Here is a 26,204-nt window from a genome sequence, read left to right on the forward strand (position 1 = left end):
TTCCAATGTTCTTCGCATAACAGAATATATTGTATTTATTCATGAATAAATATTTCTACATATATCAGATGTTTTTTTTGTTATAATATATATATATATATATATATTATACATACAAAACATGGAAGGGGGATACACTCCTATATCCCTGCAACATGCTCAGCCCTGGGTGCTCAAAAGCACTCTAAGGAAGCTGTGCTGTCCCCAGAGTCGCAGGCAGCTTCCTGAGTGCTATTGAGCACCCAGGGCTGAGCATGTTGTAGGGTCATAGATGTGTACCCCAGTCTGTTCTAAGAGTGCAGTCGCCTTCCGTGTTTTGTATGTGTCTAGGGTGATTACTTCAGTCTGTGAACCCTTGACTTGTTCTCACTTTGTTTGATTGTGAGCTTGCATTTGTATGGCTGTGTTAGGGACCCAGGTTTTGGAGAGACATGGTACCTGGGCTTGTCCTATTTGGCCAGATGCGGTAACTAACTCTTCAGTTTTTGCTTTTAATCTTAGCTGAGAGCTTGCAAGCGATGTGCTCGACTTTCTCTGTGTGGTTATATATATATATATATATATTTATATATAAGAAGTAAGTGAGTTGAATCCAGCACCATAGGTTTTAGTAAAATTTCTTTCCCACCTGTGTGCACGTTACCAAGGAGTATCAGCCAAACTCCAGTGAATACAGTCCATGTAAAAAAACAAGGTAACAGCACCACAGCACACACTCTTCTTTTAAAGGTGAAAAAATCTTTATTTGAGGTTTAGCAACCAGTAAAAAGCGACGTTTCGGACCTACATAGTCCTTAATCATGCATAAGTTAAAATCAAACAAACAGACTTTAAAGGGTATCTGGACCAATCATGCTTCAATTCTCAGTGTTAATTGGTTTAACCCATACCTATCCAGGTTTGTAAATTTCAACAACACAGTGGCCCTCTAGTGGTACCAGAATATATTCCATCATTTAAAACCATTATAAAAACAAATACAAATCATAATCTCTATTCAGACCATATGGATGTAATGTGTTCAGACGTTTAATCCACCATACTTCTTTCTGTTTTAATTTTAGTTCCCTATTACCCCTCTTCTATGATGGGGGATATGGTCAATCACTTGAAAGCGAAGCTGGCTTACTGTATGACCCCATATTTGTAAAATGTGCTGATACTGGAAGTGACATATCTTTTGATTTAATGGATGCTTTATGTTGACTAAACCTATCCCTGGCGGCTTGGGTGGTCTCGCCAATGTAACAAAGACCACATGGGCATTTAAGTAGGTAGATTGCATAGTTGGTTTGGCATGTATATAACCCATTGATTGTATATTGCTTTCTTTTGTCATTTTGTGCTAAGAATTGGAGTCCCTGATACAGTTTGTTGAGGATATCAATGCCTCCATGACAGGCCTAAGATTTACCCTTACTTACTCTATCCAAAAGATTAACTTTTTGGATACAACTGTATATCGAATGGAAATACATTAAGTACAGATCTATATGTAAAACCCCACAGATAGAAATACTCTGCTGCGATATGAAAGTTTCCATCCTGATACTGTTTTTAAATCCATACCCAGGAGTCAACTTTTGCGTACTAAGAGAATAGTTAGAGATCAAAAAGTATTGCCAGAAAGACTAGTGTCTATGGGCAATAAATTTATCCAAAGAGGATATCCAAAAGAAAATATCGCTAAAAACATTCAGGATTTGGATAGAGTACATGATAAAAAACCAACAGAGAAAGGAACAGATAGATTAGTGCTTTTAATGGAATACAGTGACAAGAGCAATGACATCTTTAGAATAGTAAGAAAACACTGGCATCTTTTGTCAAAATATAATCCAGAGATAGAATCATTTAAACTCCCCCCCTATGCCATCATATAGAAGGGTAAAAAATCTTAGGGATCACATAGTAAAAGCTGATATAGGTACAACTAAATGTCTGATGTAAATTATCTAACTACCCCTAATAAAGGCTGTTACCCCTGCTTAAACTGTGCTCATGTAATTCAGTTATTAAAGGGAAATTCTTAGCACAAAATGACAAAAGAAAGCAATATACAATCAATGGGTTATATACATGCCAAACCAACTATGCAATCTACCTACTTAAATGCCCATGTGGTCTTTGTTACATTGGCGAGACCACCCAAGCCGCCAGGGATAGGTTTAGTCAACATAAAGCATCCATTAAATCAAAAGATATGTCACTTCCAGTATCAGCACATTTTTACAAACTATGGGTCATACAGTAAGCCAGCTTCGCTTTCAAGTGATTGACCATATCCCCCATCATAGAAGAGGGGGTAATAGGGAACTAAAATTAAAACAGAAAGAAGTATGGTGGTATTAACGTCTGAACACAATTACATCATATGGTCTGAATAGAGAATTGAAGCATGATTGGTCCAGATACCCTTTTAAAGTCTGTTTGTTTGATTTTAACTTATGCATGACTTAAGGACTATGTAGGTCCGAAACGTCGCTTTTTACTGGTTGCTAAACCTCAAATAAAGATTTTTCACCTTTAAAGAAGATTGTGTGCTGTGGTGCCTGTTACTTGTTTTTTACATGGAATTATATATAAATATATATATATATATATATATATTATATATATTGTATATATATACTGTATATACAGGGAGTGCAGAATTATTAGGCAAATGAGTATTTTGACCACATCATCCTCCTTTATGCATGTTGTCTTACTCCAAGCTGTATAGGCTCGAAAGCCCTACTACCAATTAAGCATATTAGGTGATGTGCATCTCTGTAATGAGAAGGGGGGTTGTGGTCTAATGACATCAACACCCTATATCAGGTGTGCATTAATTATTAGGCAACTTCCTTTCCTTGGCAAAATGGGTCAAAGAAGGACTTGACAGGCTCAGAAAAGTAAAAAATAGTGAGATATCTTGCAGAGGGATGCAGCACTCTTAAAATTGCAAAGCTTCTGAAGCGTGATCATCGAACAATCAAGCGTTTCATTCAAAATAGTCAACAGGATCGCAAGAGGCGTGTGGAAAAAACCAAGGCGCAAAATAACTGCCCATGAACTGAGAAAAGTCAAGCGTGCAGCTGCCAAGATGCCACTTGCCACCAGTTTGGCCATAGTTCAGAGCTGCAACATCACTGGAGTACCCAAAAGCACAAGGTGTGCAATACTCAGAGACATGGCCAAGGTAAGAAAGGCTGAAAGACAACCACCACTGAACAAGACACACAAGCTGAAACGTCAAGACGGGCCAAGAAATATCTCAAGACTGATTTTTCTAAGGTTTTATGGACTGATGAAATGAGAGTGAGTCTTGATGGGCCAGATGGATGGGCCTGTGGCTGGATTGGTAAAGGGCAGAGAGCTCCAGTCCGACTGAGACGCCAGCAAGGTGGAGGTGGAGTACTGGTTTGGGCTGGTATCATCAAAGATGAGCTTGTGGGGCCTTTTCGGGTTGAGGATGGAGTCAAGCTCAACTCCCAGTCCTACTGCCAGTTTCTGGAAGACACCTTCTTCAAGCAGTGGTACAGGAAGAAGTCTGCATCCTTCAAGAAAAACATGATTTTCATGCAGGACAATGCTCCATCACACGCGTCCAAGTACTCCACAGCGTGGCTGGCAAGAAAGGGTATAAAAGAAGAAAATCTAATGACATGGCCTCCTTGTTCACCTGATCTGAACCCCCATTGAGAACCTGTGGTCCATCATCAAATGTGAGATTTACAAGGAGGGGAAAACAGTACACCTCTCTGAACAGTGTCTGGGAGGCTGTGGTTGCTGCTGCACGCAATGTTGATGGTGAACAGATCAAAACACTGACAGAATCCATGGATGGCAGGCTTTTGAGTGTCCTTGCAAAGAAAGGTGGCTATATTGGTCACTGATTTGTTTTTGTTTTGTTTTTGAATGTCAGAAATGTATATTTGTGAATGTTGAGATGTTATATTGGTTTCACTGGTAAAAATAAATAATTGAAATGGGTATATATTTGTTTTTTGTTAAGTTGCCTAATAATTATGCACAGTAATAGTCACCCTGCACACACAGATATCCCCCTAAAATAGCTATAACTAAAAACAAACTAAAAACTACTTCCAAACTATTCAGCTTTGATATTAATGAGTTTTTTGGGTTCATTGAGAACATGGTTGTTGTTCAATAATAAAATAATCCTCAAAAATACAACTTGCCTAATAATTCTGCACTCCCTGTTACTACATGCACAAAACACGGAAGGGGACTGCACTCTCAGACTGGACTGGGTACACATCCCATGACACTGCAACATGCTCAGCCCAGGGTGGCTATAGCATTTTCAGGAAGCTGTGCTGTCTCCAGTGTCGCATGCGGTTAACCCAGACAAAGCCTGGGTGCAAGGCCCATAGGGAAAATTACAAAATAAATTAATACAACACACAGAGAAAGTCCAGCACTCGCATACAAGCTCTCAGCTAAGATTAAAAGCAAAACTGGAAGAGTTAGTTACCGCATACTGGCCAAATTGGACAAGCCCAGGTACAACGTCAAGGTCTCTTCCAAAACCTGGGTCCCTAATACAAGCCACACAAATGCAGCTCTCAATCAAACAAACTGGGAACAAATCAGGGTTCACAGGACTATTTACTATTTATTTTGTAATTTTCCCTATGGGCCTTGCACCCAGGCTTGTCTGGTGTTAACTGCCTGTGACTCTGGAGGACAGCACAGCTTCCTGAGAGTGCTATAGCACCCAGGGCTGAGCATGTTACAGTGTCATGGGATGTGTACCCAGTCCAGTCTGTGAGTGCAGTCCCCTTCCGTGTTTAGTATATGTCTAGGGTGATTACATAAGTTTCTGAACCCCTTACTTGTTCCCAGTTTGTTTGATTGAGAGCTTGCATTTGTGTGGCTGTATTAGGGACCCAGGTTTTGGAAGAGACCTTGACGTGGTACCTGGGCTTGTCCCATTTAGCCAAATGCGGTAACTAACTCTTCCAGTTTTGCTTTTAATCTTAGCTGAGAACTTTTAAGCGAGTGCTGGACTTTCTCTGTGTGTATATATATATACTATATAATATATATATATATATATACTATATATATATATATATATAATATATATATATTATATATATATATATATATATATATATATATATATATATATAATATCAGTTTGGTTTGCACACTTCCAATCAATACTCCGTTGTAGTCAGCAATTTTCATAATTCACAAATAACTCCAACATATATTCAAAATTCCAGCAAACATATTTATTTCTTTTACAAGATACGATGAGTCCACGGATTTCATCCTTACTTATGGAATTACGCCTCCTGGTCAGCAGGAGGAGGCAAAGAGCACCACAGCAGAGCTGTATAAATAGCTCTCCTCCCTTCCTCCCCCCCCCCAGTCATTCTCTTTGCCTGTATTAGTAAGATAGGACATGGCAAAGTGAGGTGTTAGTAAAGATTCTTCAATCAAGTGTTTATTATTTTTTAAGTGATGCCTTTGAGTGCTGCTTTGTGCTAGGGTGTAGCCTAGACCAGATCACTCTCTTCAGTAAAAGAGAAGCATTTGGTGGATTTGAAGCAATGGGAACTGGTGGGACATAATTCTCACTGCGCCTCCCATGCACTGTTGCTGCCCTATTCAGGGAAAAATCTGAGGGATCTTACTCAGTATTTTCCTTTGTTGTTCCTCAGGTCCATGTGAGCAGTAGGATTTCACACACCTGGGAGCTGCCTTTGCTGTCGGCAGATGGGGAGGTAAGTGCCATTTTTTATTTCTGGGGCCGATAGAAGCCCTTAGAGAAGATCTACAATGTGGCCACTCATATTGTGATTTCAAGCCCTTAGTGAAAGAGATGGGCTTTTCACTCAGGTATGTGTCTACTTTGGACAGCACATGTATTGGCTTTTTAAGAATACCTTACCTCCCGGCGGTTTCATTCACTAAGAGACAGTAAGAACATACCTCCTGGGAGAGGGACTCCAGTCCAGATGAAAAGAGAGGTTTCTCTTGTAAGGTGTATCAGTCCACCGATCATCCATTACTTGTGGGATATTCTCATTCCCAACAGGAAGTTGCAAGAGGACTCCCACAGCAGAGCTGTCTATATAGCTCCCTCCCCTAACTGCCATATCCAGTCATTCTCTTGCAAACTCTCAACAAGCATGGAGGTAGTAAGAGAGAAGTGGTGAAATGTACGCTGTTATTTTGCTTCAATCAAAAGTTTATTATTTTTAAATGGTACCGGAGTTGTACTATTTTGTCCCAGGCAGAAATAGAAGAAGAATCTGCCTGTGATTTCCTATGATCTTAGCAGGTTGTAACTAAGATCCATTGTGTTCTCACCACATGACTGAAGAGAGAGATAACTTCAGCGGGGGGAATGGCGTGCAGGTTATCCTGCTATGAGGTATGTGCAGTTAAGATTTTTCTAGAAGATGTGAATGCTAGAAAATGCTGCTGATGCCAAAATTTATGTAAGGTAAGCCTGAATACAGTGATTTAATAGCGACTGGTATCATGCTTACTTTCTGAGGTAATACTCTTTTATATTTACAATATAAACGTTTGCTGGCATGTTTAAACGTTTTTATATATACTTTGGTGATAAAACTTTTTTCCACATGGCTGGCTTAAATTTGCTAGACACAGTTTCCTGAGGCTTTCCCACTGTGTTACTATGAGTGGGAGGGGCCTAATTTAGCGCTTTTTTGCGCAGTAAACTTTTACAGACTGAGACATCCAGCTTCCTCCAGGAGTCCCCTGAATGCTATAGGACATCTCTAAAGGGCTCTCAGGCTTTCCAAAATTGTTTGTTGGGGAAGGTAGGCCCCACAGCAAGGCTGTGGCAGTTTGGTGTGACTGTTAAAAAACGTCTATCGTTTTTTTGATCCGTTTTTTGAACTAAGGGGTTAATCATCCATTTGCAAGTGGATGCAATGCTCTGTTAGCTTATTATACACACTGTAAAAAATTCGATTTGATTTACTGCCTTTTTTCACTGTTTTTCAAATTCTGACCAAATTTGTTTCTCTTAAAGGCACAGTACCGTTTCTTATGTTAGCTTGTTAACTTGATTTAAAGTGTTTTTCCAGCTTGCTGGTCTCATTGCTAGTCTGTACAAACATGTCTGACATAGAGGAAACTCTTGTTTCATTATGTTTAAAAGCCATTGTGGAACCCCCTCTTAGAATGTGTACCAAATGTACTGATTTCACTTTAAGCAATAAAGATCATATTCTGTCCTTTAAAAAAATTTATCACCAGAGGAATCTGACGAGGGGGAAGTTATGCCGACTAACTCTCCCCACGTGTCAGATCCTTTGACTCCCGCTCAAGGGACTCACGCTCAAATCGGCGCCAAGTACATATAGGGCGTCCCATAGCGTTTACTTTACAAGGACATGGCGGGCAGTCATGGATAATACACTGTCAACGGTATTCGCCAGACTACCTGAATTTAGAGGAAAGCGAGATAGCTCTGGAGTTATACGAAATACAGAGCATACTGACACTTTAAGAGCCAGGTCTGATACTGCCTCACAATATGCAGAAGCTGAAGAAGGAGAGCTTTCTGTGGGTGATGTTTCTGACTCAGGGAAGATGATGCAACCTGTTCTGATATTCTACATTTAAATTTAAGCTTGAACACCTCCCGGCGTGTTACTCAGGGAGGTTTTTAGCTGCTCTGAATGACTGTGATACAATTGCCAGTGCCAGAGAAATTGTGTAGACTGGATAAATACTATGCAGTGCCGGTGTGCACTGATGTTTTTCCAATACCTAAAAGGTTTACAGAAATTATTACTAAGGAATGGATAGACCAGGTGTGCCGTTCTCTTCCCCCTCCTATTTTTAGAAAAATGTTTCCAATAGACGCCCACACACGGGACTTATGGCAGACAGTTCCTAAGGTGGAGAGAGCAGTTTTCTACTCTAGCAAAGCGTACTACTATCCCTGTCGAGGACAGTTGTGCTTTCTTAGATCCAATGGATAAAAGTTAGAGGGTTACCTTAAGAAAATGTTTATTCAACAAGGTTTTATCCTACAAGCCCTTGCATGCATTGCTCCTGTCACTGTGCTGCGGCGTTCTGGTTTGAGTCTCCTGGAAGAGGCTTTACAGGTAGCGACTCATTGGATGACATACTTGACAAGCTTAGGAGCACTTAAGCTAGCCAATTCTTTTGTTTCTGATGCCATTGTTCATTTGACTAAACTAACGGCTAAGAATTCTGGCTTTGCTATCCAGGTGCGCAGAGCGCTATGACTTAAATCATGGTCAGCTGACGTTACTTAAGTCTAAGCTGCTTAACATTCCCTTCAAGGGGCAGACCCTATTAGGTCCTGGTTTGAAGGAGATTATTGCTGATATCACTGGAGGAAAAGGTCATGCCCTTCCTCAGGATAGGTCCAAATCAAAAGCCAAACAGTCTAATTTTCGTGCCCTTTCGAAACTTCAAGGCAAGTGCGGCATCAATTTCCTCTAATGCAAAACAAGAGGGAACTTTTGCTCAGTCCAAGACGGTCTGGAGACCTAACCAGACCTGGAAACAAGGGTAAGCAGGCCAAAAAGTCTGCTGCTGCCTCTAAGACAGCATGAAGGAATGCCACCCTATCTGGTAACGGATCTAGTAGGGGGCAGGACTTTCGCTCTTCGCCCAGGCTTGGGCAAGAGATGTCCAGAATCCCTGGGCGTTGGAAATTATATCCCCAGGGATATCTTCTGGACTTCAAGGCTTCCCCCAAAAGGGAGATTTCACCTTTCACAATTATCTGCAAACCAGATAAGAGAGAGGCATTCTTACACTGCGTACAAGACCCTCCCTAGTTATGGGAGAGTGATCCATCCAGTTCCAAAGGAGGAACAGGGGACAGGGATTTTACTCAAATCTGTTTGTAGTTCCCAAAAAAGAGGGAACCTTCAGATCAATTTTGGATCTAAAGATCTTAAAACAAATTCCTCAGAGTTCCATCATTCAAGATGGAGACTTTGTACCATCCTACCTATGATCCAGGAGGGTCAATACATGACTACAGTGGATTTAAAGGATGCTTATCTTCACATTCCGATACACAAAGATCATCATCGGTTTCTCAGGTTTGCCTTCCTAGACAGGCATTACCAGTTTTGTAGCTCTTCCCTTTGGGTTAGCTACAGCTCCAAGAATTTTTACGAAGGTTCTGGGGTCGCTTCTGGCGGTCCCTAAGGCCGCGGGGGCATAGCACAGGCGCTCAAACTTCCAAATTGCCCCAAGTCTCATACGGACATAGTGTTGGCATTTCTGAGGTCGCATGGGTGGAAGGTGAACGAGGAAAAGAGTTCTCTATCCCCCCTCACAAGAGTTTCCTTCCTAGGGACTCTGATAGATTCTGTAGAAATGAAAATTCACCTGACGGAGTCAGGTTATCAAAACTTCTAAATTCCTGCCTTGTTCTTTATTCCATTCCTCGCCCTTCCGTGGCTCAGCTGCATGGAAGTAATCGGCTTAATGGTAGCGGCAATGGACATAGTGCCGTTTGCACACCTACATCTCAGACCGCTGCAACTCTGCATGCTCAGTCAGTGGAATGGGGATTACACAGATATGTCCCCTATACTAATCTGGATCAAGAGACCAGGGATTCTCTTCTCTGGTGGCTATCTCTGGGTCCATCTGTCCAAAGGTATGACCTTTCGCAGGCCAGATTGGACAATTGTAACGACAGATGCCAGCCCTTCTAGGCTGGGGGGCAGTCTGGAACTCCCTGAAGGCTCAGGGATCGTGGACTCAGGAGGAGACACTCCTTCAATAAACATTCTGGAAACTAAGAGCGATATTCAATGCTCTTCAGGCTTGGCCTCAGCTAGCGACAATGAGGTTCCTCAGATTTCAGTCGGACCAACATCACGACTGTGGCTTACATCAACCATCAAGGGGGAACAAGGAGTTCCCTAGCGATGTTAGAAGTCTCAAAGATAATTCGCTGGGGCAGAGATTCACTCTTGCCTCCTATCAGCTATCCATATCCCAGGTGTAGAGAACTGGGAGGCGGATTTTCTAAGTCGACAGACTTTTCATCCGGGGGCGTGGGAACTCATCCGGAGTTGTTTGCACCAATTGGTTCATCGTTGGGGAAAACCAGAACTGGATCTCATGGCGTCTCGCCAGAACGCCAAGCTTCCTTGTTACGGATCCAGGTCCAGGGACCCCAAGGCAACGCTGATAGATGCTCTAGCAGTGTCTTGGTCCTTCAACCTGGCTTATGTGTTTCCACCGTTTCCTCTGCTCCCTCGTCTGATTGCCAAGATCAAGCAGGAGAGGCATCAGTGATCTTTATAGCACCTGGTGGCCACGCAGGACTTGGTATGCAGATTAGTGGGACATTTACTCTTTTCCACCATGGACTCTGCCGCTGAGACAGGACCTTCTACTTCAAGGTCCTTTCAACCATCCAAATCTAATTTCCTCTTGGGCTGACTGCCTGGAGATTGAACGCTTGATTCTATCAAAGCAGTGGTTTTTCGAGTTAGTCATGATACCTTAATTCAGGCACGAAAGCCTGTCACCAGGAAAATCTATCATAAGATTATGGCGTAAATATCTTTATTGGTGTGAAATCCAAGGGCCCTACTCATGGAGTAAGGCTCAGGATTCCCAGGATATTATCTTCTTTTTCTCAAGAAGGACTTGGAGAAGGTTTGTCAGCTAGTTCCTTACAGGGACCCCCAGATTTCTGCGCTACATCTATTCTTTTGCACAAGCGTTTCTGGCGGATGTCCAGATGTTCAGCATTTTGTCAGGCTTTAGTTAGAATCAAGCCGGCTGTTTATACCTGTTGCTCCACCTTGGAGCTTAAATTTGGTTCTTAAAGTTCTTCAGGGGGTTCCGTTGAACCTCTTCATTCCAATAGATATCAAACTTTTTATCTTGGAAAGTTCTTTTTTTGGTAGCTATTTCCTCGGCTTGTAGAGTTTCCGAGTTATCTGCCTTACAATGTGATTCTCCTTATCTGATCTTCCATGCAGTAAGGTAGTTCTGCGTACCAAACCTGGGTTTTTACCTAAGGTGGTATCTAATAAGAACTATCAATCAAGAGATGTTGTTCCGTCTTTGTGTCCTAATCCCTTTACCACAATCTGGACGTGGTTCGTGCTTTAAAGTTTTACTTACAAGCTACTAAAGATTTTCGTCAAACATCTGCTTTGTTTGTTGTCTACTCTGGACAGAGGAGAGGTCAAAAGGCTTCGGCAACCTCTTTCTTTTTGGCTAAGAAGCATAATCCGCTTAGCCTATGAGACTGCTGGCCAGCAGCCTCCAGAAAGGATTACAGCTCATTCTACTAGGGCTGTGGCTTCCACATGGGCCTTTAAAAATGAGGCTTCTGTTGAACAGATTTGCAAGGCGGCGACTTGGTCTTCGCTTCATACTTTTTCAAAATTCTACAAATTTGATACTTTTGCTTCTTCAGAGGCTATTTTTGGGAGAAAGGTTTTACAGGCAGTGGTACCTTCCGTTTAAGTACCTGCCTTGTCCCTCCCTTCATCCGTGTACTTTAGCTTTGGTATTGGTATCCCACAAGTAATGGATGATCTGTGGACTGGATACACCTTACAAGAGAAAACATAATTTATGCTTACCTGATAAATTTATTTCTCTTGTGGTGTATCCAGTCCACGGCCCGCCCTGTCAGTTTAAGGCAGGTATTTTTTCATTTTAAACTTCAGTCACCACTGCACCCTATGGTTTCTCCTTTCTCTGTTTGTTTTCGGTCGAATGACTGGATATGGCAGTTAGGGGAGGAGCTATATAGACAGCTCTGCTGTGGGTGTCCTCTTGCAACTTCCTGTTGGGAATGAGAATATCCCACAAGTAATGGATGATCCGTGGACTGGATACACCACAAGAGAAATAAATTTATCAGGTAAGCATAAATTATGTTTTTTTCTTACTTTGCGTAGAGGATCTCTCTGTCAGGGGAGTGATCGTTCCCGTTCCGGCAACAGAACAGGGTCAGGGTTGTTTCTCTAACCTGTCTGTGGTTCCCAGAAAGGAGGGGACCTTCGTACCGATCTTGAACTTTAACAGTCTAAACGAAATTCTAAGTGTTCCGTCTTTCAAGATGGAAACGGTACGTTCCATGCTACCACTGATTCCAGAAGCTCAGTTCATGACCACAGTGGACCTAAAGGAAGCATGCCTACAAGTTCCTTTTTCTCAGGGACCATTACAAATTTCTACTGGTTTGCGTTTTTAGCAAACCACATTCGAGTGCATGGCGTTACTCCTTGTCCTGGGCCTGCTCTAAAGATTTTTTCTCAAAGGTGCTGGGATCTTCTTCTGGCGGTTCTTTGCTCGCAGAACATTGGTGTGGTGCCGTCTCTGACCGTCTTTTTAATTCATGCACTATCCTTTCACCAAGCCAGATCCCATACCTGATGTTATTCTTCCTGTGTCCTCACGGGGTGGATGATGAATCTGGAAAGTGTAATCTTTCTGTGAACCATATATGGATTCCCTGCCGGTAAAAATATTTCTGACAAGGGTAAGGAAAACTAAGTTGTTACATACCTGTCGTGTCCTTCAGTCCATTCTTCGGCCTTCACTGGCTCAATGTATGGAAGTATTTGGGCTGATGGTGGCGACAATAGATATCATCCCTCTTTTGCTTGGTTCCATCTCTGACCTCTACAGTTTAACATGCTCAGGCGACGGAACGGGGATTGTACGGATCGGTCTCCTCTGAACTCTTATCCAGGAGACAAGGGATTCTCTTCAGTGGTGACTGTCTCTGGTTCATCTGGCCCAGGGTACCTGCTTTCGCAGGCCAGCTTGGGAAATTGTGACAATAGACGCCTTCTAGGGTGGGAGCTGTTGGAACTCCATGAAGGCTCAGGGACTTTGGTTTCAGTCAGTCAGTTCTCCCTACAAACATTCTAGAACTGAGAGTGATTCTCAATGCTTTTCTGGCCTAGCCTCAGTTAGCTACGGCCAGTTTTATCAGGTTTCAGTCGGACAATATGACTTCTGTGATTTACATCACTCATCAGGTTGGAGCAAGATTTTCCCTAGCAATGACAGAGGTATTCAACACGATTAGTGGGTGGAGACCCACCCATTTTTGTTGCCTGTCATTGATCCTTATCCCAGGAGTAGTCAATTGGGAGACAGATTGTTTTGAGCAAGCAGACGTTCCATCCGGGGACGTGGGAACTCCATCCGGAGGTGTTTTCAGACTGATCCCCGAGTGGGGACAGCCGGAGTTGGTTCCGGTGGCATTTTGAAGGAATGCCAAACTTCCGAGATAAGGGTCGAGATCCAGGGACTCTCAGGCGGAAGTACTAGACGATCTGGCGGGTCTTTGGAATTTCAATCTAGCATACCTGTTTCCTCCATTTGCATTACTTCCCCTGGTTCTTGCCCAACTCAAACAGGAGAGGGCATCTGTGATATTCATTGCATCGGTCGCCTCACAGTATTTGGTATGCGAGTCTGATAGTGAGGGCGTCTCTACCGCCTTGGAGTCTCCCGTTAAGGGGGGACCTTTTACTCGGGGGTCCCTTCCTTCATCCGAATCTAGCTTTTTTTAAGCTGTTTGCATGGAACTTGGACGCTTACTTTTTCCGAGCATGGGTTCTCTGATCCGGTAATAGAGACCTTGATTCCGGCTTGTAGATTGTTGTCACATGTACCACACAGCCAGTACTTGCCAGATATTCCTGCAGCTCCTTTAATGTTGCTGTAGGCCTCTTGGTAGCCTCCCAGACAAGTTTTCTTCTCGTCTTTTCATCAATTTTGGAGGGACATCCAGTTCTTGGTAATGTCATTGTTGTGCCATATGTTCTCCACTTGATGATGACTGTTTTCACTGTGTTCCATGGTATATCTAATGCCTTGGAAATTCTTATGTACCCTTCTCCTGACTGATACCTTTTAACAATGAGATCCCTCTGATGCTTTGGAAGCTCTCTGCGGAAAATGTCAGGAAAGACCTACTAGAACAGCTGAACTTTATTCGGGGTTAATCAGAGGCACTTTAAATTATGGCAGGTGTGTGATGACTCTTATTTAACATGGTTTTGAGTGTGATTGCTTAATTCTGAACACAGCTACATCCCCAGTTATAAGTGCACACTTATGCAACCACATTATTTTAGTTTTTTTTGTTTGTTTACTTCCCTCCCCCTTAAAGATTTCAGTTTGTTTTTCAATTGAGTTGTGTAGTTTATAGGTCACATTAAAGGTGGAAAAAGTTCTGAAATGATTTATCTTTGTCTAATTTTTTTACATCACAGAAACCTGACATTTTAACAGGGGTGTGTAGACTTTTTATATCCACTGTATATCTTGTATGAATAAAGTATAAGGAAAACATAAGTAGAGTAAGTGGGTAATATTGGAGAGTGTAACAATTAACAAGTTTTTTATATACAGGTAGCCCTCAGTTTATGCCGGGGTTAGTTTCCAGAAGGAATGGTTGTAAATCGAAACCATTGTAAATTGAAACCCAGTTTATAATGCAAGTCAATGGGAATTGAAGGAGCTAGGTGTCAGGTCCCTCTCAAAATTGACATAAGTAACACCTAATACGTTATTTTTAAAGCTTTGAAATGAAGACTTTAATGCTAAACAGCATTATTAAATAATCACACAGCAGACTGTATCATCAAACTAAGTTTAATGAACAAAAACATTTTTTTACTTGCATTTTTCTGCAAACAGTTCTCTGCATTGTTAGCATGTTAGATAATATTGGGTCTGCACCTATTCTATGCATTTCAATCTGGAGTGATTAATAGGCAGTTAGGCATCCTCACCTCAAGCAGCTGGACAGGAAGATAATAGGGAAGTGGCTGCTAGATCTTGTTGCTCGATAGCTAAGGTCTGTTCTGTGTACACAGATTAATTGAATTTAAGTCAGCTACCGCTTGCATAATTTTGCTGCAACACAAGCGGACAGCTCCACCTACTGGCTATTTCTTTCATGTAATTGGCAAGAGTCCATGAGCTAGTGACGTATGGGATATACATTCCTACCAGGAGGGGCAAAGTTTCCCAAACCTCAAAATGCCTATAAATACACCCCTCACCACACCCACAATTCAGTTTTACAAACTTTGCCTCCCATGGAGGTGGTGAAGTAAGTTTGTGCTAGATTTCTATGTTGATATGCACTTCGCAGCTGGCTGAAGCCCGGTTTTCCTCTCAGAGTGCAGTGAATGTCAGAGGGATGTGAAGAGCGTATTGCCTATTTGAATACCATGGTCTTCCTCTAGGGGATCTATTTCATAGGTTCTCTGTTATCGGTCGTAGAGATTTCTTCTCCTACCTCCCTTTTCAGATCGACGATATACTCTTATATACCATTACCTCTACTGATTCTCGTTTCAGTACTGGTTTGGCTATCTACTTTATGTAGATGAGTGTCTTTGGGTAAGTAAGTCTTATTTTATTTATGACACACTCAGCTATGGTTTGGCACTTTATATGTAAAGTTCTAAATATATGTTTTATACTTATATTTGCAATGATTCAGGTCAATCAGTTTATTTTCCTTCTTTCAGACTGTCAGTTTCATTTTTTGGGAAAATGCATTTGAATTAAATATTTTTCTTACCTAAAATTTTCAATTGACTTTTTTCCTTTAAACTGCGGGCTGTTAGGCTCGCGGGTGCAAAAAATGCTAGAATTTATTGCGTCATAATAGTTGCGTCATTTTTGACTCTCGTGTTTGTTAGACGTTTTTGGCACCAAAAAATATGCGGGCGTCATACTTGGCGCCAGTTTTTTTTTTACATTATTTAAGTCTCACTTTTTAGTTGCTTCTGGTTTCTAGAAGCTTGTTCTGTTTGCATTTTTTCCCATGCCTGAAACTGTCATTTAAGAAATTTGATAATTTTGCTTTATATGTTGTTTTTCTTTTACATATTGCAAGATATTCCAAAAACTGTTCCTGTATCAGAAAATACTGTTGGATTCCTGATGACTGATATCAATCCTACCAAAGCTAAGTTCATTTATTTTAATGTTATGAATTTTATCTTTAGCTATTTTTTGTATTAAGTTATCATGATAAACTTTTACATGCATAGTCCATTAGTATTTATGCATTATCTATTGCTATTCTTTTTACATCTAATGTACAAGATACACCTAGGAATCTATGAGAATGTTTTTCTGATTCTATCCTAAAGGCTTTGTCTGACATCCCTCCTTCTAATAAAATTTATAGGTCTTTTTTAAACTTCTCATTTAGTTGATGAATTTTCAAATGACCGACAACATACTAAATTATCCTTCTCTGATGATTTAGACTATACTTCATCAGATATTTGACACTAACAAATCTACTTTTTTATTTTTAAATAGAGTACATTCGTTGTTGAAAAGGTGTTTATTATATTGGATATTGAGGAGTCTAGTTCTTTTGATTTAAGACTAGCTAACATTTAAATTCTGCTCATTAACCTCCTATGGTTTCTTCAGAGTTTTTTTTTCCCAGTTCATGATACTAGGGAATGGAATAGGCCTGGGACTTCTTTTATTCCTTCTTTAAGGTTTTTAAATTGTATCCTTTGCCGGCAGTTGGTTTAAAGTTTTGAGGAAAGATCCCCAAAGTTAAAGGGGCTATCTCTACTCTTGCTAAACATACTACTATTCCTATAGAAAATAGTATTTATTTTTTTCCTTCAGATGGGCAGGTCCTTTTCTTAGGCCTGCAATTTATTTGGCTGATATTGCAAATGCTTCAACTTTCTGGTTGGATACTTTAGTGCAACAAGTATCGGATTATGATTTGTTTTAGCATTGTTAAGTTGATCAACATGCTAATAATTTCATTTGTGTCGTCATTTTTTTTATATTTTCACAATTGAGGTTAAATATATGTCTTTAGCTATTTTTAGCTAGAAGGACTTTGTGACTTAATCTTGGAATGCTCATTTGATTTCTAAAATCCATATTTCTTTTTTTCCAAGGTAATCAATTATTTGGTTCACAATTGAATTCAATTTTTTCCAACTGTTACTCTGGGGAAGGGAGTTTTTTGTTGCTTCAAGATTGAGTTCTAAGAGTAAATCTTAAGATTATATTAGTTTGTTCTTAATAAGGAACGGAATCCTAATTCTTCCCCAAGTAACATGTTTATAATTGTAAGCTTTCTTCAACATGGAATGAATTTAAGTTATTTAAAAGATCAAAGTCAGCCCCCCAAATTTGCATGTAGGTGCGGTTTTTTATTCCAGCTTAGCTGGTAAGGGGCAGGTTAAGACTTTTTTAAATTTGTTTGGTTCAATTCGATCCAAACTTCTTAGATTGGGGTACTGAATAGGATTCAGAGTAAAACCGCCTGTGAGAAGTTTTTTTTTTTTCGCTCTAGCATATTCCAGCTATTCCAGTAAAGGCTCACATTTTTCTGAAGTATGTTTCAGACCTGTATGTGTTGGGTACTTGTGAGGCGCGACTGGTTAGCCGTTGGGGTCTCAAGGCGCTGCTCAGACCTGGAGTTATCTGGGGTATTCATACCAGTTCCATTTCAGGAACAGGGTTTGGGGTTTTGTTCAAAACTATTCATTGTCCCAAAGATGGAAAATCTTTTTGATTTGTCATATAAGAGTTCCTTCTTTCAGAATGGTGTTTATATGGTCTATTCTGCCTTTTTGGTCAGTAAGGGCATTATTTTTTTACAATAGATACAATAGATGCATATCTTCTTCTGTTTTCATTCAGATTATTTTTCATTTTCTGAGATTCTCTTTTTTTGACAAGCATTACCAATTTGTTGCTTTTCCTTCTGGTCTAGCGACAGCTCTGAGAATCTTTTCAAGGTTCTCAGTGTTTCCTTATTTGGACGATCTCGTGGTACTGGCTCAGTCTTTTCGTTCTCCAGAATCTCATATGATTCAACTTTTGTTGTTTCTTCTAAGACATGGTTGGAGGATATTTTTATCAAAAGATCCTTTGTTGCTCAGATAAGGGTCACCTTTTTTAGGTTTCCAGATAGATTGTGTCAATGTATTTGTCTCTAACAGACAGGAGACAATTATATTGGGTTCAGTTTGTCGGAACCTTCAGTCTCTATTATTTCCTTCAGTAGCTATATGCATGGAAGTTTTAGGTCTCATGGCTGCAGCATTGGATTCGATTCCCTTTGCTCATTTTCATATGAAACCTTTCCAGTTTTTTATGCTGAATTAATGGTGCAGGGATTCTAGGATATCATTTTTAATATCTTTGAATTCCAATGTTTAACTATCTTTGACTTGGTGGTTAGATCACCATCATATAGTTCTACGGGTCTCTTCGATTCATCCAACCTGGACCTTGATCACTACAGATGCTAGTCTTTTAGGTTGGGAGGCTGTCTGGGGATCTCTGTCAGCACAAGGGCTTTGGAAATCTCAGGAGGCGAGATCGCCATTCAATATTTTGGAACTCCGTGCATTCTCAGAGTTCGTCAGTTTTGGCTTCTTTTTGAAGAGAGAGAGACATTATTGTTTTTCAGACAGACAATGTCACAACTGTGGCGTATGTCAATCATCAGGGTGGGACTCTCAGTCCTTAGGCTGTGAAAGAAGTATCTCGGATACTTGCTTGAGCTAAATCCAGCTCCTGTCTAATTTCTGCGGTCCATATCCCAGGTTTAGACAATTGGGAAGCGTATTATCTCTGTCAATCAAGCTTTACATCCGGGAGAATGGTCTCTCTACCCAGATGTGTTTTTTCAAATTGTTCAGATGTGAGGGTTTCCAGTAATAGTTCTGATGGCATCTCAACTAAACAAGAAAACTTCCCAGGTACCTATTCAGGTCCGGGGATCCTCAGGCGGAAGCAGTGTATGCATTGACACTTCCTTGGAGTTATCAATCTGCCTATATTTTTGCTCCTTCTGGTTCTTCTTTTTAAGAGTGATTTTTCAAAATCATCATGGAGCAATCGTTTGTGCTGCTGGTGGCTCCAGCATGGCCGCTCAGGTTTGGTATATGGTTCTTGTTCGGATGTCCAGTTGCCAACCTTGGTCACTTCCATTTAGGCCAGACCTTAAGATACGTCTTTTTTCGTCAGGAAATCAAATTATTAAATTTGATGGTATGGAAATTAAAACGCTTAGTGCTTAGTCATAGAGATTTCTCTGACTCAGTGATTAATACTATGTTGCAGGTTCGTAAATCTGTGTCTAGAAAGATTTATTATCGAGTTTGGAAGACTTGCATCTTATGATGCTCTTCTCAAAATTCTCTTGGCATTCTTTTAGAATTCCTAGGATTTTATAGTTTCTTCATAAGGTTTTGTCTGCAAGTTCCTTGAAAGGACAAATCTCTGCTCTTTCTGTGCTGTTTCACAGAAAAAAATTGCTAATCTTTCTGATATTCATTGTTTTGTTCAGGCTTTGGTTCGTATCAAGCCTGTCATTAAAGGGACAGTCTACACCAGAATTGTTATTGTTTTAAAAGATAGATAATCACTTTTTTACCCATTCCCCAGTTTTGCATAACCAACACAGTTATATTAAATATATTTTTTACCTCTGTGATTATCTTGTATCTGAGCTCTGCGAACTGCCCCCTTTTTCAGTTCTTTTGACAGACTTGCAGTTTAGCCAATCAGTGATGGCTCCCAGGTTACTTCATGTGCACAAGCACAGTGTTATCTATATGAAATTCATGATGAACTAACACCCTCTAGTGGTGAAAAACCTGTTAAAATGCATTCTTAAGAGGCGGGGCCTTCAAGGTCTAAGAAATTAGCATATGAACCTCCTAGGTTAAGCTTTTCAAACTAAGGAATACCCAAGAGAACAAAGCAAAATTGGTGATAAAAGTAAACTGGAAAATTGTTTAAAATTAGATGCCCTATCTGATATCATGAAAGTTTATTTTGGACTAGGACCCTGTTCCCCCCTTTAAGCAATTTCTCCTCCTTGGAGTCTTAATTTGGTTCTGAGGGCTTAACAGGCTCTTCCGTTTGAGCTATGCATTCTTTGCACATTAAATTACTTTCATGGAAAGTATTGTTCCTTTTGGCCCATCTCTTCTGCTAGAAGAGTTTTTGAATGATCTGCTCTTCTTGTGAGTCTCCTTTTCTGATTTTTCATCAGGATAAGGCGGTTTTGCTGTCTTTATTTAAATTTTTACCTCAAGTTGTGAATTCTAACAACATTAATAGAGGAATTATTGTTCCTTCCCTTGGTGTCCTAAATCCTAAGAATTCTTTGGAAATATCCTTACATTCTTTGGATGTGGTCAGAATTTTGAAATATTATGTTGAAGCTACTAAGATTTCAGTAAGACTTCTAGTCTATTTGTTATCTTTTCTGGTTTTAGGAAAGGTCAGAAGGCTTCTACCATTTCTTTGGCGTCTTGGTTAAAGCTTTTGATCATCATGCTTATGTGGAGTCGGGTAAATCCCCCGCCTCAAAGGATACGGCTCATTTCACTAGGTCAGTTTCTACTTCCTGGGCTTTTAAGAATGAAGCTTCTGTTGATCAAGATTTGGCCAAAGCAGCAACTTGTTCTTCTTTGCATACTTTTACTAAATTCTACCATTTTGATGTTTTTTTCTTCTTCAGAAGCAGTTTTTGGTAGAAAAGTACTTCAGGCAGCTGTTTCAGTCTGATTCTTCTGTTTATAATTTCAGTTTTTTTTTCATTATAAATATTAAAACTTTTTATTTGGGTTGTGGATTGTTTTTTCAGCGGAATTGGCTGTCTTTATTTTATCCCTCCCTCTCTAGTGACTCTTGCGTGGAGTTCCACATCTTGGGTATTTGCTATCCCATAGGTCACTAGCTCATGGACTCTTGCCAATTACATGAAAGAAAACATAATTTATGTAAGAACTTACCTGATAAATTCATTTCTTTCATATTGGCAAGAGTCCATGAGACCCACCCTTTTTTGTGGTGGTTATGATTTTTTTGTATAAAGCACAATTATTCCAATTCCTTGTTGATGCTTTCGCTCCTTTCTTATCACCCCACTTCTTGGCTATTCGTTAAACTGAATTGTGGATGTGGTGAGGGGTGTATTTATAGGCATTTTGAGGTTTGGGAAACTTTGCCCCTCCTGGTAGGAATGTATATCCCATACGTCACTAGCTCATGGACTCTTGCCAATATGAAATAAATGAATTTATCAGGTAAGTTCTTACATAAATGATGTTTTTAATTAGTGCACTGCTTTTCAATGCTTTTCAATAGCAGTCACATGACTGAAAAAAAGGTTGTTATTCTGAAAAGGCGCAAATTGAACTGGCGTAAACAGAGGGTCACCTGTATATATATTTTATATATAATTATTTTTTCACAATTTCCACAACTTTTACATTGTTTATTTTTTATATTTTTAACGTGTACATGTTTTTCACCCAGGTATCTAATACCGGCCCTCAATATTGTCTCTTTCCTTTATTTTATCCCTGCTGGATGATATAACATCATAATATCATATTTCGATAAACATTGTATTTCTACTTAGTGTTGATGACCTCAAGTCATTGTTCTTATCACCAAGTATCATAAAGTCATTTCCATTTTTATAATTTTTATTATTTTATATTTGGGTTTAGGATCATCATCTTAATCTGTTTGTATATAAAGTTGTTTCTAATAGTATCTGCTGCACCGATTTATGGTCCTTATATATTGATATACCCATAGTGGGAATTTGATTAATCCTAACCTGATTTTAGTGAGTTGTAGACACTAATTGTTTATTTTAATACAATACTACAGGGATAACTAATATGTTATAACATATGTTTAGTGGATACATTCCTACCACTCTATCCTGTGTGTTAGCATCTTCAGTACCTGGTGAGTACCATCTCACATGAGTGGAATTTGATTTATTTCTGACCTGTTTTTAGTGAGTTGTAGAGCACTCATTTTGCTTCTATTACTTATATTACAGGGATAACTAATATGTTATACCATATGAATAGTGGACACATTTCTCACACATATGCTTTAAACATACCACTCTTATCCTGTGTATAAGTTAATCTACTTTAGTATCTGTTAATCATCAGATATCAAGGAGATTACTGAATATAATAAATTCTCCCAACGGACCATCCACATATCTGTCTAGTCTGCTTTTCAAATTGTTAGTCCGCTTTTTAACAAACTGCATTTTTTAAAAAATTCTTTTTTAACTAATTGTGTTTTCCTGTTAAGCATACACTAGCCAATTTGGTGCTTCTATATTGCATCTATCGGTATTATAGGAGAGGAAAGGCAAAAAGGAGGACAGGGTGTACAGGCATAGTGTCAACCTGACGTTTCCATAGAGAGAGGGTGGAAATTACCTGAGATATTCCATCTCTGTAGGATCAGAGTCTTTGTTCTACCGATCATGATGTACAGTAGTGAAGTTTTGGCCTCATAAGATTTTGGATGTTATCTCTCCAGTAAGTCCCTAATCTGTCACTGGACCACCAAATGTGAAGTAAGTCAGCTTGTTGGTCACAACCCCTCCAACAATTTCTGCTAGAATGTTTGTACATTTTTTGTAGTCTCTGGGGGTTAGATACCACTGAGATAAAAATTTATAGTTTCATCTCTTGGATTTTGGCAGAAAGAGACTTTTGTGATGGAGAATGATCTTGTCCACTCTTAAAAGTTATTTCAAGCCCTGAATCTGAGTTCCATTTGTGGTTATTATGATGGGAAGGAGCTCTTTCCGGTGTCGGATAGTAGCTTGTAGATAGAGGAGATTGTGTGGCGAGGAGGGTGTTGTGACGTGCATAGGGTTTAAAATGCTGTCAGAGGTCGACTAATATTCATTTTTTGTTTATTTGTGGCTAGAAAATGTTAATAACTACATGTATGTAAGCCATGAGGTTGGGATCCCCTCGTCTTTTTCTAATATTTCCTGTCTTGATATGAGTTTCCCTCCGAAAGATGGGGGAAGTCTTGTATCAATTTTGGTCTTTGGGAGGAGTGTAGCCCCCCCAACCTTCCAACATTATTTATTTGGAGTAGTTCTCTGTCCAGTTGAACCCATTGTTTATTATCTGAGTTTTGGCTCCAATCTACTAATCTTTGTAAAATGGTTGCTATTCTGTAACGTGTCAATCGGGGACACCCAACCCTCTTCTTTCCCTAGAAAGATATAAAGTTTTTTTTTGCAACCCTTGTTTTATGTTGCACCAAATGAACTTTTCTATGTGGCTCTGTTTTTTAAGAAAATCTCTGGCAAAGGAATGGGAAGAGTTTGAAGAAAATACAGGATGCGTGGGAGAAGATTCATTTTGACCACATGGAGGTCTGCAATCCATGAGAGTGGCTTGTTCTTACAACAAGATAAATCCTTTATAATGTTACTTTGTAGTATTTTATAATTAGCTGGTAATAGATCCTGTAGGTCTTTGGTTAAATGGTTAAGAGATCCTAAGCAGTTTAGTTGAGTCTATTGAAGTCGTAATGGCATGACTGTTTGTAAAGTGTTTATAGTATGTGTTTGGTGTAGTTATATTAGGATTTTGGATTTGGATAAATTTAGATGGAAATTAGTTTGCCATATGCAGTAAGGGTGTCAAAATGAGGGGAGCAAAGTTTCTACTCATCGGTAATTGTGAGCAAAATGTTGTCTGCATACATAGCCAAATTATGTTCTGTAGTGGATGTGGAGATCCCTTTGATAAGGTGATTGGATCTAATTTTGTGGACCAGAATTTCTATAGATAGAGTGAAGAGGCTAGGGGATTAAGGCATCCCTGCTGGGTGCCGTTGTTTATTTCAAAGGATTCCTGAAATAATTGAATTGACTTTAATTTTTGCCGTAGGTTCTGAGTAAAGTGAGAATATCTTATCTACAAAGGATTGACCTATATTCATTTTAGACATGGTGGCCCTGAGAAAATCCCAGTCCACCCTGAAGAATGCTTTTTCAGCATCTGTTGAGATGAGTACTAGTGGCTTATGGCTATTATGTGTGTATGTCATAAGTTGTAAGATTTTTAGGGTGTTGTCCTTAGCTTCCCTACCAAGGATGAAGCCCACCTCCTCTGGAGATACTAAATGCATTAGTAAGGGATTAAGTCTGTCTGCTAATATTTTTGCAAACATTTTTATGTCCGGGTTAAGGAGTGAAATGGGGAGAAAGTTTTCCGGGGCACATTTGGAGGTTTACCGGGTTTTGGTATTATGGTGATGAAGGCTTCCAACATTGATTTGGAAAACCTTTTCCGCTTTATCCAGAGAGTTAAACAGTGATGTTAGTTTCAGAGCTATAATATGTACAACTTTTTGTAGTATTTTGCTCCATAGCCATCAGGGCCTGGGCATTTTCCAGATGATGATTTTGATTGCTTGTATAGTTTCTTCTTACACGTTCTTCTAGGGGATCTAACTTTTGAGATAGTTCAGTTGTCAGTCTGGGTATATCTAGATTATCAAGGTAAGTTATTAAATATAAAGTAAGTTAAATATTTATTTTAGTGTCCTCAGTGGAGTGATGATTGGGGTCTCCTGTGAGATTATAAAGGGATGATTAATAAGATCTGAATAAACTGTCACTTTTAGCTATTCCTGAACTGTTTTAAGATTGTTTCTGTGTTTTTAGTTGTTTGCAGCAGATTGTTCTGGCCAGGAACCTACCCCGCTTTGTTCCCTTGTTCGTAGAACTGCTGTTGTAAGAGGGATGCTTGGTTTCCATCTTAATGGGAGGAGAGTCCACGGCTTTATCATTACTTGGGGAATTAAGAACTTGGCCACCAGGAGGAGGCAAAGACACCCCCAGCCATGCTTAAATACCTCCCCCATTTCCCTCATCCCCAGGTCATTCTTTGCCTTTCGTCACAGGAGGTTGGCAGAGAAGTGTCGGAAGATTTGGAGTAGTCTCTTATGGAGGGTAGTACTCTCGAATGGGACTGGGATTTATATAGTCCTGTCAGCCTCTGTGTGGAGCTTGGATGAAATTTAGACTCTGGAGATGCAAGGGAATCTTCCTCCGAACCCATCCCGACTCAGTTTAACAACTCCATAAGGCAATCAGCGTTGAGTTTCGCTGCCTGCTTTCTGCTCTCAAGTCCATGTCAGGAGCGATGCTACTACCCTGTCACACTTGAAAGGCCGTGGTAACTGTTCCACGGCATAGGATTCTGGTAAGATCTTTTCATTATGCTTATTTGCTAAGGCAAGAAGACAGGGTCACAGGTGTATCTCCCTTTTTATCTGTATAGAATCAAGGGTTAATATCCTCGAAAGGGGGTTATTGAACGGGGGGGATTTATGCATAATATTCTTTATTGTGTTTAATGCGGTGACAGTGTGTGAGATGAGGCTCTGTCAGTGTGTGAACAGTCAGGTTTCCTTAGAGAGAGAACGACGCAACCTTTTTTGGAGCGGTTCTTGTTAGTGCAGGGGCGGTCCTGCAGGGCACACCATTGACCCGTGGTGTGACCTCTTTAAAGGGACAGTATACACTCATTTTCATATAACTGCATGTAATATACACTACTATAAAGAATAAGATGCACAGATACTAGATAAAAAAATCCAGTATATAAACTTTTAAAAAAGACTTACTTAGAAGCTGTCAGTTTAGCTCTGTTGAAAAGTAGTTGGAAAGCCCACTGCAAGTGGAAAAATAAGACACTCCCCCCCCTCCCCCTTCTTTTGCATACGAAAAGACCCTTTACACAAACAGGAGCAAGCTGGAGAAGGTAGCTGACAGGTATTCACATAAAACTTTGGGCTTGGTTAGGAGTCTGAAAATCAGAGCAATGTTATTTAAAAATAAGCAAAACTATACATATTATTTAAAAGAAAAACTTTATAGGCTATATAAATAGATCTACAAAACATTTATGCAAGAAAAAATGAGTGTATAATGGTCCTTAACTTCCTCTTTCTTGACCGCAGCGCTTGCAGGAGACGAAGCTTTTTCTCTGTGGTCCGGGTCATAGGAGGTGGTGGGTGCCCTGGCCATTGGGAGTATAAAGGTGCCATTTAATTTCTTTTAAAGGTGAAAGCTATGGAGGACTCTGATATGTTAGAGGGTACTCCCTCTTTAACCAAATCTAATTCCTGTCTTTATTGTGAGAGTTCCGGTGGATCCGCCTGCTCAACTATGTTTCCACATGCTCTGTTAAACATTGCAATATCTAGAAAAGAAATAAGATATTTAGTACAACTGAGCCGTCCACCTCTGAGGGTTCTCCGTCCCGCGAGGTGTGTTCCCAACATTCTTCTTCGATTACAACATGCAGCTCCTCAGGGCACTACTATCCTTCCGT

General features: G+C 40.0%; 1 protein-coding gene across 1 annotated transcript in view; it reads left to right on the forward strand.

Moving 5' to 3' along the window:
- Positions 1–26,204, forward strand: part of MED13 (mediator complex subunit 13) — a 1,182,528-nt gene that overhangs the window by 824,380 nt on the left and 331,944 nt on the right. The gene's annotated exons all lie outside the window — the stretch shown is intronic.

The sequence above is a fragment of the Bombina bombina genome, chromosome 3 (assembly GCF_027579735.1).
Source record: "Bombina bombina isolate aBomBom1 chromosome 3, aBomBom1.pri, whole genome shotgun sequence".
Taxonomy (NCBI): Eukaryota; Metazoa; Chordata; class Amphibia; order Anura; family Bombinatoridae; genus Bombina; species Bombina bombina.